The sequence below is a fragment of the Caretta caretta genome, chromosome 1 (assembly GCF_965140235.1).
Source record: "Caretta caretta isolate rCarCar2 chromosome 1, rCarCar1.hap1, whole genome shotgun sequence".
NCBI lineage: Eukaryota > Metazoa > Chordata > Testudines > Cheloniidae > Caretta > Caretta caretta.
Window position 1 is genome coordinate 2,041,376 of NC_134206.1, and position 13,034 is coordinate 2,054,409.

The 13,034-nt window shown below is 42.5% G+C and overlaps 1 pseudogene; it reads right to left on the reverse strand.

Moving 5' to 3' along the window:
- Positions 1-1,458: 1,458 nt before the first annotated feature.
- LOC125631105 (olfactory receptor 52R1-like) lies at positions 1,459-3,901 on the reverse strand (annotated as a pseudogene).
- Positions 3,902-13,034: the final 9,133 nt, after the last annotated feature.

The window sequence follows — 13,034 nt, forward strand, 5'->3', positions numbered from 1 at the left end:
CCACTTACTTCCCTGGTCCTTCTCACATGAACAGAGAGTAACAATACCCGAAGTCCAAAGGTGCAAACAATTCAATGTTTATTGGGGTGAACTTCCAGCAAGCATGATTCCAGTTTCCTTCCTTAGTATCCTCCTTCCCAGCTCTGACACCACAGAGCCTTACACCTGTGTCCCTGTTCCCATTCCTACCCTTAGCCAAACATGATTCCAATTTCCTTACCCCCAATCCCTGTTCCCATTTCCCCCTTTAGCAAAACATGATTCCAATTTTCTTACCCCCATTCCCTGCTCCCATCTCCCACACCCACCCCCTCCCACCCACACCCACTCACTTCCTCATTGACTACAGATTATATAGTAAAACTTGAGTTCTGCTTAGCTATACCTTAACCAATCATTTTCCTGAAATTTAACTAACCAATCCTAACATATTGTAACATGATTATGTAACCAATTATATCCCACCACCTTCATTAGTTTACACCCAGCAAAATTAATTATACAGCAGACAGGAACAATCACAGAACCAGACAGAGATTATACAGACAAACAATAGCAAAGTGGGAACTATAATGACAAGACAACACAGAAGTGAGGATTTCACATCCCAGCTACTGATAAGTGAGTTCTTGCCAGACAGGATGCTATCAAACTAAGTTTCCTTTTACATTTTCTAATCACTTCCCTTTCCCTGGAGGTGATAGGAATACAATCCTGTCCTGATAGTGCCTAACAGCCCAATTGCACCTTATTTCAATGTGACTAGTTTGGGATGTGAGGAGGTGACCGGTCGCTTCCCAGCTTATGGCTGCCTCTGCTGCTTAGCCAAAGGCCTTAGCCTAAGAACAGGGCCTCAGACTGTCACAGTAAGAGAAGGCCCTTACACGAGCAGACAGTGATTTTGATTCTTTCTTTCATACCTCTATAATTAGCCAAGTGATAAGAATACACCTACATTCTTAGAGTATAGGCCTTTACAGACAGGCCTGAATATCTGTATCCTAACAAGTAGTATCCGTTTGAATCATTTCAGAGCCCTGTAGCAGAGCTCAATGTGGTCTATGTTTCAGAAGCCACCAGAAACCAGCCAGTTTCTACCTGAGCCCAGTTTGTACCTGAGCCTTGAACTTTGGGGTATATTTAGAGGATACACCTGTTTGGGACCTAGCAAACCATTGCTAAAAGCTCCACAGAGATCCCCACCAATGAGCCATCCAGCACCCAGGCTGAGGGTATCATGGCAGCTGAGGGAAGAGGTTTCCATTTCACATTTGTCCTTAGAGCTCCACTAAGGTGATCTGACCAGATGCTTTCCTTGGGCAGGAAGTGGAGGTGGAGTCCATGGCGACATCTCTATGATCACATACTAGTGTGAGTGATGGCAGGTCATGAATGGGTCAGAGGCCATGGTGATGAATGTTTTATATTCCTAGATTAAATTAGACAGGCACACACTGCTCACATTCCTTTCTGCTGGAAGATACGGAGAACCCTTTCCCGGATCTGTTTGTTTTTCACCCCATACACAACAGGGTTTAGCATGGGGGGCATCAGCAGGTAGAGATTGGCCACCAGGACGTGGACATGGTCGGGGACATTGTGGCCAAAGCGGTGGGTGAGGAACGTAAAGAGGCCAGGGATGTAAAAGGACAGAATGACACACAAGTGGGATGCACAGGTGCTGAAGGCCTTGAGACGGGTATCTGTGCACGGGAGTCTCAGTACGGCCTGGAGGATCATAGCATAGGACACAGTGATGACAAACAGGTCAACCCCCCCCCCACCATAAAAGCCACGAACAGGCTGTAAATGGCACTGACTGTAGCATCCCCACACGCCAGCTTCACCACGGCCATGTGCTTTCAGTATGAGTGGGAGATGAGGCAGCGCTGGCAGAAGGGCAGCCTGCGGACAAGGAGGGAGAAGGGGCTCACCAGAAGGACCCCACGTGCGAGCACCAGGCTTCCCGCTGTCACTACGGCTGGGACGGACAAGATACTGGAGTGCCAGAGGGGGCAGCAGATGGCCACATAGTGATCCAAGGCCATGGCCATGAGCACGCCCGGCTCCACCGATGAGAAGGTGTGGACAAAGAACATCTGGGTGAGGCAATCTCCCTGGAGCCCAGCCAGAAGATGCTCAGCATTCTGGGCAGGGTGGATGTGGACAGGACCAGGTCGGTGACGGCCAGCATGTCCAAGAAGAGGTACATGGGCTCATGCAGGCTTGGCTCAGTCTTTATAATGCAGAGAACAATGACATTTCCCAGCACAGCAATGACATAGATGATGCAGAAAGGGAAGGCGATCCTGACTTCAGTATGGGGCAAACTGGTTGGAACTACAGTAAAGAACAAAATTGTCAGACACAGAGATGAACATAATTTGCTGGGAAAGAGTCAATATGATTTTGCTAAAAGGAAATCATGCCTCACCAATCTATAGGAATTCTTTGCAGGGTCAACAAGCATGTGGACAAAGGGGATACAGTATAGTGTATTTAGATTTTCATAAAACCTTTGACAAGGTCCCTCAGCAAAGGCAGGGATGGTGTCCCTAGCCTCTGTTTGCCAGAAACTGGGAACGGGTGACAGGGAATGGATCAGTTGATTCCCTGTTCTGCTCATTCCCTCTGGGGCACCTGGCATTGGCCACTGTCAGAAGGCAGGATACTGGGCTAGATGGACCTTTGGTCTAACCCTGTATTGTTGTTCTTATGTTCTTATGATCTTTTGTGGCAATAAGCTATGTGAAAATGTGTTTCCTGGATTCATAGACCCCCAAATCAGAAAATACCATTGTAATTATCTAGTCTGACACAGGCCAGAGAATTTTCCAAAAATAATTTTGGCTCAGATCTTTTAGAAAAAAATCCAGTCTTGAATTAAAAATGGTCAGAAACGGACAATCCACCACAACCATTAGTAAATTGTTCCAGTGGTTAATGATCCACACTCTTAAATATGTATACTTTATTTCCAGCCTGAATTTGTCTATCTTAAACTTCCAGCCATCACCTTTTTCTGCTAGACCGAAGAGTCCATTATTAAATATTTGCTCCCCCTTCAGGTACTTACAGACTGTGATCTAGTCCCCCTTAGCCATCTCTTTGTTAACCTTAATAGATTGAGCTCCTTAAATCTATCACTATAAGTCAGGTTTTCTAATCATTTTATCATTCTTGCGACTTTTCTCTGAATCCTCTCCAACTTATTAACCTCCTTCCTGAATTGTGGACTCCAGGACTGGACACAGGATTCCAGCAGTGGTCACAGCAGTGCCAAATACAGAGGTAAAATAACCTCTCTATGCCCGGCCAAGATCACCAAATCTTTTTCAAAGTCACTTTTTCCCAGGATAGAATCCCCCATCCTATAAGCATGGCCTGTATTCTTTGTCCCTAAATAGATGCATTTACATTTAGCTACATTTAAAACACATATTGTTTGCTTGCACCCAGTTTATAAAGCAATGAGATCCTGCTGTACAGTGACCTGTCCTCTTCATTATTTGTGTTATCTGAAACCATTACTTATAATGATTTTATGTTTTCTTCCAGGTTATTCATAAAAATGTTATATAGCATAGGGCCAAGAACTGATTCATCTGGGACCCCACTGGAAATACACCCCTTGATGATGATTCCCCCTTTAAATTTATATTTTGAGACCTATTAGTTAGGTTTTTAATCCATTTAATGTGTACCATGCTATTTTTTTTGTTCTATTTTTAAGCAAAATATGAGACAGTACCAAGTCAAATGCCTTATAGAAGTTTAAAAATATTACATCAACACCATTATCTTTATCCACCAAACTTGAAATCTCATCCTTATAATTACCTCGGTTATTCCTGTGACAGGTTGCCACCTGATGTACTGGGTTTCCATTGAGCTCACCCATTCTACCAGCCTGGGCTCCCCCCACCCTGTCCTGCTGTACCAGACCCTCAATCCTCCTGTAGTACACACACACACAGGTAGGGACACACCCAGCTGAAAAGGAACACAAACACTGAGATCAGCTCTGTGTGGGAAGACTCAGCTCAGGGATTGCCCAGCACTCGTTTGCATGCCTCCTCTGGAATGTAAATCCAAAATTGTATTGTCTTGTGCTGCACAGAAGACTATATAGCATAAAATAATTAAATTAGCTCCCTCCCTCAATGTGGAGGAAGATATGCACAGCTTTTTGCCCACCCCCAGTTATGAATTACACAAACTGGTTGAAGAATAAGCAAACAAAAAACCCCCAAGTTTCCAAGTTCCCCAACAATTCCATAGTTGGTACCCACTTTCTAGATGATGTCACGATATCCTGTTGCACTCCAGGGGGCTGTGACCCCAGTTATTAGGAAGAGACAGGCAATAGTAGTAGGGATTCCCATTATTAGAAATATGGATAGTTGGGTTTATGATAACCAGAAGAACCACCTGGTGAATTGCCTGCTGGGTTCGAAGGTAGAGGATCTCACAAAACATCTACATAGCCTTATAGGTAGTTCTGGGGAGGAGCCAGTGGTTGTGGTACAGGTAGGTACCAATGACATAAGGAAAGGTAAGCGAGAGGTCCTTGAGTCCTGGAGACCAAATTTAGGCTGCTAGGTAAGAGATAAAATTTCAGAAACTCCATTGTACCATTCTCTGAAATGCTTCCTATTCCACGTTGAGGACCAGTAAAACAGGCAGAGCTGCAGGGTCTCAATCTGTGGATGAGACAATGTGTAAGTAGGAGGGGTTTAGGTTTATTAGAACTGGGGAAACTTTTGGGGAAGGAGTGGCCCATACAGGAGGGATGAGCTCACAAGCAAGTAAAATTAAAAAGACTATGGAGGATTTTTTAAACTAAAGGCTGGGGAAAAGCCAACAGGTGTGGAGGAGCCATACATTGTGAAGTCCTCAAGGTCATGCAGGAGCCATGCTGCGGAGAGGGCCTATCAAAAGTTGTGGTTTCTGCAGCCAACTCACAGCCAGCAATGTTCTTGCAGCTGGATCTATGAATGACTCCAGAAACATACAGCACTTGAACAGGCTTCTAGACTTCATGACCCTCAGCAAACCCTGCATGGCTTTTAATTTGTTTTAAAATAATGAGTTTCCCAATTGTCTCCACTTGTCCCTGGTGCATGGGCTTGCCCAGCCCCCTTGGGGCACCGTATGACCAGGGAGGGGGAAAACCGGGACTCTTTATCAATCTCATGCTCTTTGTGAAGCTGCGGCTCCTCAGGTGAGGCAGAAACTCGGTTGGGATTCCACAGTGATGGCTATAAACCTCCCTGCCCAGCGTTCCTCCAGCATGGCACAGAGACTCTCCGGACACCTCCCGCTGCCCGGGGCAGCCCCTCTCTGCTGTGCAGGAGCTGGGTGAGTGCAGGGCTTTGGAGCTCAGAAATGTCCCACATTTGCAGCACCTGTCCCACATAATAGCCCCAAGGAATCACAGAACTAAGATTGGTAATGGGGGATCCCACAGGTTGTACCTGGCCAGGGAAGCTCAGATAGGGGCAGGCTGAGGGACTGGGGAGAGAGCTGTGAGAGCCACTTCTCTGGAAGATTACTCTGCAGGAAAGATGCTTAGCCTGGGTGACCCTCTTAGCTTTATCCCCCTTTAACTGCCCAGAAGAGGCAGGGTTATTCAGTGGGGCTTGGCTGGGAAATGTGAATTCAGTGTGAATTTCCCTCTCCCATACAGTGGTGTCACCCAGTATTTAAGGCGCATATATATCCCAGAATGTGATCGAGCTAATTGCAACCCTATTATGTGCATTCCAACAAAATGAATTAATAAAATAGAACACAATTTAGTTAACGGTTAATTTGGAGGCAGCCTTTCAGAATCAAGGTCATAAGTACTAGCAGTTTTGCTAATAAATATAAGAAAGTAAATAACTAAAAAAAAAAAGTAAATAAACAGCCTTAAGTCTAGACCAGGTGTTCTCAAAATTCATTGCACTGTGATCCCCTCCTGACAAACAAAAATTGCTTCGCAACCCCCAGAGGAAGGACTGAAGCCTGAGCCCACCGAAACCCCACTGTCCTGGTTTCAGGGGAGCAAAGCCTGAACCCCACCACTCCGAGCAGGGCGGCCAAAGCTGAGAGCTTAATGGCTTCAGCCCCAGGCAGGGGGCCTGCAGCCTGAGCACTCCCACACAGGGCTGACGTCCTTGGGCTTTGGATTCAGCCCTTGGCAGTGGGGCCCAGGCTTCAGCCCCAGGAGCCAGCAAGTCTAAGTCGACCCCATTGAGAACCACTGATCTAGACTCCTCTAATAATAAAAGTTTATTAAAAGTTTATAAAGTAACAATGAAATAGGGGTCATTAAGACCATTTAGCCATGCTTTTTTAATTTTTTTTTTTGTAAACTTTCCGAAAACCCGGGGCTTTTTAAGTGCAAGACAAAAGAATTGTCCATTTTATTTTTTCATGTCACTATTTTCAATTTTGCTGTTTTGATGGGTTTTTTTAGCATTTGGAAACAAGGGGGAATATTTCAGCCTACAGTGGATTGTCTTTTCCCCTGGGTTGTTCGCGTTGGGATGTCATTCCACAAGTGAGTGCACAATTAATTAGCAGCCTGTCAGATCCTACCCAGTGACAACCACTGCATGAGCAGTCTTTATTTTGTGTATTAACAAATATGCTTTTCCAACAAGTCCATGTGAATACATAAGAATGATGATGATGTTGGCTCTAAAGTGGTCGGGATTCTGTAATCGCCAGTGTACATCTATTGCAGTCCAAACTATCATGCCTGGCCAGTTCTTGTTCAGGAATGAATCCACAGCAACCTGCCTACGAGTACTAGTGACAGCTTTTAACAGCTGCTGCATCCATTGGTTGGTAAGGACTCGAGGTTGCCAGTTATCACATGGTGTCCCATCTACCCACCGTTGTTCTAGAAGGCACAAGTCTTTTCCAGTCATTGCCTTGAATGGGATAACTCCATGGGGGACCACAGAACCTCTTATGGCCATAAGAATAAATGGCAGTTGCTGATCATAGTCATTACCCTGCTGGTTCTCTACCCTTTCTTAGAGCAGTTTTAAGAGTGAGGTTAAATTTTTCTATTTGGCCTGAACTTTGAGAGTGCCCTGCTATGTGCAGTCCCTGCTTAATTTCTAATGCTTGACAAATTCCTTTGGTGATGTCCCTGATAAACTGCGGACTGCAATCTGAATTAATTTGGGGGCGGGGAGAGGGGATTCCCCACCTAGTTATAACCTGCTAAATCAGCACCCAGCCTGTTATTTGGACTGTATTATTTCGGGTGGGAATTCTTTTAATCCACTTTGTAAATGGATCAATAATTACTAAACAATACTGATTACCCCTGGCCATTCTTGGCAAAGGGCCAATGTAATCAATCTGTAAATGGGCCCAAGGTCCTTCAATCCTCTGGTGTCTTAGAGGTCCTTTGACGACTGGAATCAAGATTATTGGCTGCACAGGGAAGACAGTTATTTACAAACTGTTCCACATCCCTGCTCATATTTGGCCACCTGCCAGCAGTTTGCAATCTAGCCAAGGGTTTTTTTATTATTATTTTATTTTCAAATACCTTCCCTTGCCCCTTGTTTTGCTTCCTGATCAGCCTGGTTATTTTATTGGTCTGCCTCAGTTTTTATTGTATGAGCATTCCCCCTTTTAAGATGTAAAAAGAAAAGGAGTACTTTTAAGATGTTATGGTATTCTGTGCCTTTGCTAAAGCCCACATGTACAATAACTTGTCAGCATGCTCTGTGGGTTTCCCATCTGCAGATTTCATGCTTTTTTTTTAACTTGGGAACCCAGTGCAGTGGGGCATGGGGGACCCAGTCTGAATCAGTAAAATGGCTACCCTCTGACCGGTGGGGATATGTTGAAGGGCTACTGCAGTGGCCACAATCACAGCTGCCTGGGCAGAGTGCGGCAGGTATTTAAATAGTCCTTTAAATTCCTCATTAGGAGGACATTTTACAGCACCAGATCCTGTGTTTGGTTTCACTTTTGGGGGGAAAACAGGAGCCATCTATGACATTCACCTTGTCCTGTATTTCATTTAACGCAGCTCCTGCCTCTGAGGGTGATGAGTCTAGGGGTACCGACTCTAGTAAGGGACACTCATGCTCCTCTCCCTCTGTCACGAGACCGTAGGGTATTGGGGATATCACTGGAGGTGGATTTTTTATATTTACATTTTTATTCAACAAGACTAGGGTCCACTTTGCTAGTCTGGGGTGGACACATGACCCTTGTTAATAGTTTTAGTGAGCACATACTTTACTGGGGAGTGAGCAGTTTTTAATATCACTGGGGACAATCCTACCAGATATTCTTAATGCTGCAAAGCCCAAACTAATGGCTAAAACTGTTGTTTTTACATGGAATAACCCCCCTTTCTGTTTTATTTAAAATTTTGGCTGCATAAGCCACAAGATGGAGCCCTGTTCCATGGTTCTATCTCAGCGCAGCTCCCAGTCCCTTTTCTGTAGTTGCCAGCTGTGACACAAACAGTTGTCCCACCTGAGGATATGCCAGAGCTGGGGCCTGAACAAAGGCCTGCTTTCACTGGATCGTGGCTTCCTGATGTGGGGGGCACCAGTTCCATACCACCCCCTTGTTTAACAAACTATGCAGTGCCTTTTTTTGAAAATCCCTTAATAAAATCTTGAGACAAATTAACCATTCCTAGAAAGGATTTCAGAGCTGTCACATATGCAGCAGCTGGTAGTTTAAGAATCAGTTCCACTCTCCGCTGATCAGGGGAATGTCTCTCCTGTCCCAAAGTCACTCCAAGAGAATTCATTTGTTGGGAATACAACAGGCCTTTCAGTTTCACCTTTATTTTTTGTAACACCCTGTCTAGAACTTCCATATGTTGCCAAGAAGGCCAATGGCATTTTGGGATGTATAAGTAGGGGCATAGCGAGCAGATCGAGGGACGTGATCGTTCCCCTCTATTCGACATTGGTGAGGCCTCATCTGGAGTACTGTGTCCAGTTTTGGGCCCCACACTACAAGAAGGATGTGGATAAATTGGAGAGAGTCCAGCAAAGGGCAACAAAAATGATTAGGGGTCTAGAACACATGACTTATGAGGAGAAGCTGAGGGAGCTGGGATTGTTTAGCCTGCAGAAGAGAAGAATGAGGGGGGATTTGATAGCTGCTTTCAACTACCTGAAAGGGGGTTCCAAAGAGGATGGCTCTAGACTGTTCTCAATGGTAGCAGATGACAGAACGAGGAGTAATGGTCTCAAGTTGCAGTGGGGGAGGTTTAGATTGGATATTAGGAAAAACTTTTTCACTAGGAGGGTGGTGAAACACTGGAATGCGTTACCTAGGGAGGTGGTAGAATCTCCTTCCTTAGAGGTTTTTAAGGTCAGGCTTGACAAAGCCCTGGCTGGGATGATTTAACTGGGAATTGGTCCTGCTTCGAGCAGGGGGTTGGACTAGATGACCTTCTGGGGTCCCTTCCAATCCTGATATTCTATGATTCTATGATTCATATTTTTTTGGTCTGGTTGAAAATCAGGATGTCACCCACATAAGAAATCACACTTTCCCTTTTAGGCATTCCATTCTACACCTTAACGGCACAGGCATGGGAAATAGTAGGGCTGTTCGTCCATCCTATGGGAATACTGGGAAAACATAGCTTTTTTTTAAAAAAGGGTGACAGCAAATCTGTAATAGCTGTTCCAATGTAAAGGGATAGCAAAGAAAGAACTGGCCAAATCGAAAACTGAAAACCACTGGGTCCTCCTCCCTGTTAATTGTAACCCAATTAAGAGGATGCAAATCAACTACCAGCTTCCAAATCTTGCCATTACTTTTTAGGAATGGCCAGAGATCAGCACTCTTGGACTTGACTGTTTCACTAAAACCCCTTGGCTTAAAAGCCCATTAATTGTTTCCTTTCAGGTGGGCTTCTGCCTTTCCTGGATACCTGTACTGCTTTTGAGGTGGGGGATCAGGGCCTGTAACTAGGATTTTTGCTTTAATTTTACCACATTTTATTTTATTTTTGTTCCACATCTCCCAGAGTTTCTCTGCAATTGACAGAATGTCTGGAGCCCATTGCGGCCACTCCAACTCTTTAAATGTTTTAAGGACTGCTAACTGGTAGCTTGCTGAAATCTTTACTGGTTCCCAGAATGTTCCAAGCAGTGTTTGCCACAGAACCCTGTTAGCAAAATCAACTAACACTTTTAATTCTTTTAAAATGTTAATGTTTTTTTTTCCCAATAGATTCATTAAATCAAATTGCTCTTTGTTTTTTTAATTTGATACAAAATATTTTTGTAAAAGGAAACAACACTTTGAACCTTATTAAATTCCTGTAATGTCTTAATTTCAGCTAGAGGTCCAAACAGTTATTTATTCTGAGTATTAATCAGGGATATAACAGAAAAATGGCTCCTTCAGTGACTCCATAAAGTAAAAATATTGGAACCACCCGTACATTATTTAATTGAAGCATAAACCAATGCTTGGCTTACATTGGTTAAAACAAATGTAAAAAAGCAATTGGTCATTAATAGAGCCCACACCCTAAAAAAAGTAAATGTCAATCACACATTAGCAAATATTTGAGCAATGAAACCCCATGGTAAAAAGTTTGTTCAACCATGGTATAGGAGCTGAAATATTTAATAAATCTTCATAATGTTCCCAGACTCCATATGAATAAAAAGGGACAGTTTAGGAGCAAGTTCCTAATAGAATAAATAAAATGCTCATTGCAAACAGCGGGGCAACACCTAAAGGAGTGAGCAGTGCCCCTGAAGGCATCCTTAGGTCAGCTAAATTCCATACAGAATGGGGTGGCACAGGTTTTAAAAAAATAAAAAGCAATCCCAAAAAATTGATCACCTCTGCCTCGAGCAGGCAGTTTGTTTCCTCCAGAGCAATGGTTCCTTGGCCTGTCATGCATGCAAATGCAAACACAAATTATCAATATGGTACAAGTATAATTTTGAATGGCATAAATGAAATACTCCCATTAAAAATTAAAAGTATTGTATTAAAAAATTCCACCCAAATTAAAAAAAAATTGCAATCCTGGTAAAAAATATAATAAATTTTACTTATAATCATAAGTTTAAGAAAAAACACTACATTTGTTTTATTAATGTCTAAAGCAAATATAAATAGGTTTCTCCTATTATAGCTCTAGGCTTTAATATGCATCAAACAGTAATAGAACCCAGAAATCATATATTATGGTCATAAAATAGGCCCCAAAATAAAAAAAAAAACAGTAAAATTGAAAGCCTGCTTTAAAAAAAAATCTGTAATTAAATATAAATTTACCAAAAACTTTTTGCAACCACAAAATATATGTTTAAAAGTAGTTTAAAATGTCATTTTGCTATTAATCCATTTGCAAATAAATCTGTAGCTGCTTATGTGGGTAATAATTATTTATGCCTTAAAAGTTAGTGTCCTGTGCTCATCATTAATTATGTGTTTAATATCACCAACAATCTCCCCAAAATAAGTGCTTTTGTACAATTGAAGCCATTAAAAATGTAATTTTTAATATCAAGTGCCTAATAAAAATTCAGCCAATTAAAAGTAAAATACACCTTATACTCCAATGTAATGCCTGTACCTATTCAAATACATTTAATTGCTATTAAAATGTTATTTGAGCATTCCCATTTAAAACATTATTTGCAAGTTGCTAGGCAGGAGAAGTGTAAAGTCATGGTTACCGTCCATCACACTTCTAATAAAATTAAACAGTAATTAAAAGGGTTAGCAAAGATTTGGAACACAATGGGTGGATGACATTGTTGGAATGGCATTGGGAATGTTCAATTTGACTTTACCTACAATCGTGGTGATTCTAATGCTTCAAGTGGCATCGGTTGTGATCTTAGCCCTGAAACGCTGAATAAAAAAAATATTAATCAACCCATGGGCACTTTCCAAACGTAAGTTCATGATGTCTGGACTTTAACAAGGCAAAATCCGGGGCAAAACTGAAAAGTGCCAGTGAGAAAATTCCTGCTCAGTCTCGGTTGAGAGCCTTGAGCCTAATGATGGACATTCAAAAGAAGCTCACTGAAGTCATGTATATGAAAAGGCATTAATATTTAAAATATATGGTCTTTAAAAAGGGGAATGTTGCCTTGGATTTAAAAGGTGTATATGCCCCAGAATGTGATCAAGCTAATTGGAACCATATTATGTGCACTCAGCCACAACGAATTAATAAAATAGAACACCACATAGTTAAGGGTTAAATTGGGGACAGGCTTTCAGGAGCAAGGTCAAAAGTGCTGACAGGTTTTCTAATCAGTATGAAAAAAAGTAAATAAATAAAAACTGAAAAAAAATTAAATGAATATCATTAAGTCTAGATGCCATTAATAATAAAAGTTTAATAAAAATTTTAAAAAGTAATAACTTAATAGGGGTCATTATGGCCTATATGTTTTATAAAAGTTAGTTATAAAACGTTTAAATAATGAAGGGTACTTGGGAATAGTCCTCAGGAGCCATCCTGGGAGAGACGTTTTCCTGACATCTTTACACCCTGGCAGGGAGGTGTTTGGCCAGCACTGGCATGTCGCTGGTTACTCAATACAGTCTCAGAATATTGGTGAATATCTGGGATGTTCTAAACCTATTGCTTATGTCTGTGTGTGCTTACATGTAATAAACAGCAGTGTTAGCCAAGAGCATGCTGACTTGCATTACTCCTTGATCAAACAGTTCCTATTGATTTATTCTTCACGCTGCCTGAAGTGAAATAGTTAAGTTCACCCCATTGGGGGTTTTGACAACCCAGGGTAACAGAGCTCCTGTAGGTTTCCCAGCACCCCGCTTTGTGGCAGAGACCCCTGTATATTCTAGGCATGGTTGGTGGTTTGATAATATGTGACCATGCTGTTCCTTGTGAGGGTCTGATTCTGCTCTCACAAAGCTTCTCCCGCCTAGGTCCCATTGGATCCAACAGCAACCGCTTGCACCTGGCTGAAGGTAGAATTTGTCTGGGAGGTTATTGTCAGTGTGTCATTCAATCCCTCTGCATGGGATTGAAATAGTGA